Consider the following 3,561-nt stretch of genomic DNA (forward strand, 5'->3'; position numbering starts at 1 on the left):
AACTGTGCTTACAGTATCGCACCAGGTCACGTTCTTCGAGGATAAGGATGGAAGGATGTTGCATCGGGGAGCTAGGAACTCCTGCGCCGGCCCTGCTCCGATTTACATGACAGGTTAATTGGTAATGAAACGTTATCGTATAGCGTAGATACATATTCATGAATGAGCTTTATAGACTAAAAGCGACGAATTTGTAACGAAACTGTGCTTACAGTATCTCTCTGTATGTGCCTACAGTAACTCCAGCGCCGCCCCTGGCTCCTGTCCCATCACAGAAGAGACCAATGAGGACCTCGAAAACCTGAGGTATCGACACGCGATTGTCCTCATAGCGTTATTAGGGCAGAAGAGGAATCTAGAAAATTGTTGCGGAGCGTTTCGTGTACCATGGTACTTAACAGGGGAAGGATTTGCGGGGTGATTTGCAATTTCGCAATAGTAAGCGTATTAATATTGTTGTCGAGCTTTTAATCTGGAGCATTAGGAGAGATATAGAGAGATAATCTTCCTTTAACCCTCCTAAATCTCCATGCTGAAGACTCGGCATCAAAAATATTCCGTTCGAGAGATTGTAAAGGAGGGACTCTTGGGTACATGTATGCAAAGATAAAAACGTTGGGAGGGTCATCGTTTCGTCCTGTATTTGGCGAACATGTGGACCCGTCGCGTCGGATTTGCGAGCGTTAACTTGCGAACAGTGACGCCATTCACTCTTCCCTTTCGTTCACCTCGGCACACATCCTCCCCGATACATTCTATCCTTTGATTTATCTTATATTCTCTTAAACAAACTTTCTAATCTCTACCTCGTCTCGAGCTTGTTTTGCAATTTCATACGAGCCGTTTGGGTTCTTCGATTTCAATACCAGCTGGTTATCGTCGGCGAAGGGCCGATCGGCGACAATGAGGATTCCGAGAATGCAATGACGACGCGTATTGGCGAATAGAATCGGAAATTCCTCGAAATCTATATTCTGCTTACGCGAGGAACATGAACGCCACAGAAGAAAGATGATAGCGCATATTAAGTTGCCGATCGATCGAACCGTTTTATTACGGGATGCATAAAAGTCTGTGTAACAAAGGTAACGAAAAGGGACGGACAGTAGAGCAGTGCGTACAGTAGCCGACTACCACGCTTGAGAACCCGGGTTCGAATCCCGGGCGTTCCATCTCGGTTTTTTCATGGTTGGGTTAGGGCTGGCTAAAAAATACAAGGAATGGAAAAGCCTAAAGGCAAAAAAATAAGACAGTATAATACCAAATAAGGAAAGCGAATGGAGTCAGTAACCTCTCCAAGCTCGCACTTAAATCGCAATAAAACGAAACAAACAAGGTAACGAAAAATGTTTAGTAGCTCAACTCGAAACCTCGCGTGGACTTACTTAGCTTCATTTCCCGCGTGTGTATAGATTCATTCAACGGCCACGCACGCTGTGCGATACTTTCAGAAAAAAAGTGTGCGATAGTTTCCTGGCTACGTCGACGTCGAAAATTAAAACGACGGGAAACATCGTAGTTTCGGTTTATTAGGGAATCACATTAAACCAGTGTTATCGCTAATTAACAGTGCAGATGAATTTAGTTCATAGCGCGATATAGGCGGCAATTGAGATAAACTAATCTGTTCGATTGAAGCCTGGAAAAGTTGCACGAGAGGATGATGATAAAACGCTCACTCGAAGTTCAATGTTTATTTACTTGAATTTTTCAGTTAATACGCCGACCGGACTATTTCGAGATTACGGTTGTCTTTATTCGTTTCGTCGAAGTGACGCGCTCCTGCGAGTCGGAATAAAACCGATCGGATGCAGCAAATAAATAACATGTATTGTACCGTAAGCCCGATTTATTGCAGGTCTCGACCGATAATCAAAGCGAAACGAAAATTTGGATCGGGACCTTCGATAAATTATGCTTCTTTGCGTTCGCGAATTTAGGTGCAATCAACTTGGAAGCGATAAGAAGCGCTCATTATCCGCGCGTTGGATTCGGAATGAGCCTTTTTTTTTAATAATAGATTCGAGTCTAATGTCCGCCATAAATTATACGCGATAACGTGAGAAACATAGTACTCGGATGCATTTTTGCCGAGCATCGCACGTTTGTTGTAGCGCATAGTGATACCAAACTCTAATCGCCCGGCGTTATCATTGACGTATGATAATTGCTTTTGTGCGAAATGATGCATGCATATCTGAAACTCGCAGGCTCTTTTCAAACGTGAGTAATATCCTAATGCTGCTAGGAAGAAAAACATTTTTATTTAATACGCGGATTATCGAGGAATTTTTCATTTGCGTCGACAAACAATACCGTATTTCTGCGGCGAGATACTGTCCCATTTGCGTTAAAAATTGTATACGACGTACTTCAAAGCGTATACGTTCGTGCATCCAATTTTCAATTTCTTACATCAAGTATTTATTATTTTAAAAATTCTCAAAGATCGACTCGCGTTTGGGAGGGCTGGTTGTACGTGCGAGACCCAAATGACCGTTCAAGGCCATCGAGGCCATTACCCCCACCACAACGCTGCGTTACTCCATCGTTCGACTTCTGATTAAATAAATAAAATAGCGCACCTCGCGTTTGTGCAGAAATGTTACTTATGCGATTTCTAAGTTAATGACCGTTCCATGACCTCGCGTCAACGATAAGTCTACTCGAAACGATCCACGCGACTTGGCCGTTTTACGGAATATACGTTCACGCTTGTTGAATCAATCATGATAATTGATAGACACTTCATTTTGCAATGTAACACCTTATCGATCCCGATAATGGCTATTAAGGTGATAACCACGGAGACGTTGGTTCGACGTGTTGATATTGACGGGCCTTTAAATATTAAGCATGCAGGCGTGGGCTCACGACAGGCACGCGAGGAGCGACGATAGCGTGGGGAGATTGCGTTGAGAACGGTGTCGTTAACTTTCGCCGATTGACCGAATTTCGAGCGATTCAACCGTAATCTCAATACGGAATTATCAGTTATAGGAAAACCCACTGCGCTGAATTTATTTCAGTTTTCTCGATAATCGCAGACAGAAATGTACGCAAAAATCGAACGATAAAGTACGAAGCTAGTGCTCTCGTCTAAAACACGTGTTATTAATAAATTATTATTATTATTATTATTATCTATTACTATTATTATTGACTGTGAAAAATAATTCAGAATAATTATAACCGTAGAATACACGTGTAATATGGACACGGGTATTTACTACACGGATTTCTATACAACTTTATTCAATACGCGATACGTATTGTACGTGAAACTCGTGTATGCGTATAAATGGGGGCTCTAGTGTGAAGATTGTACAATTGCCTATAGAAGCTGAATGGTTTACACGCTTGGCATTTTCATTAAGTTGGAGAGGTGGAATAATATTCCTGAGGAGTTGAAAGGTCAAATGCACCTGAAATGGGAGACGCTGCTATCTACCCGTGCACCCATGCATCCGGGTCACATGGTACGAGGGGCACTGTGTCCTATGCGTACAGAATCATTCTCCTGCGATTGTTTATAAGGCGCACTGTGTCCTACACGTAGAG

At 42.7% G+C, this 3,561-nt stretch overlaps 1 protein-coding gene across 1 annotated transcript in view; it reads right to left on the bottom strand.

Annotated features, from left to right (window-relative positions):
* LOC128895649 (synaptic vesicle glycoprotein 2A-like) overlaps positions 1-3,561 on the bottom strand; it is a 14,296-nt gene that overhangs the window by 9,244 nt on the left and 1,491 nt on the right. The gene's annotated exons all lie outside the window — the stretch shown is intronic.

Source organism: Hylaeus anthracinus, unplaced genomic scaffold (genome assembly GCF_026225885.1).
Source record: "Hylaeus anthracinus isolate JK02 unplaced genomic scaffold, UHH_iyHylAnth1.0_haploid 0, whole genome shotgun sequence".
Classification (NCBI taxonomy): Eukaryota; Metazoa; Arthropoda; class Insecta; order Hymenoptera; family Colletidae; genus Hylaeus; species Hylaeus anthracinus.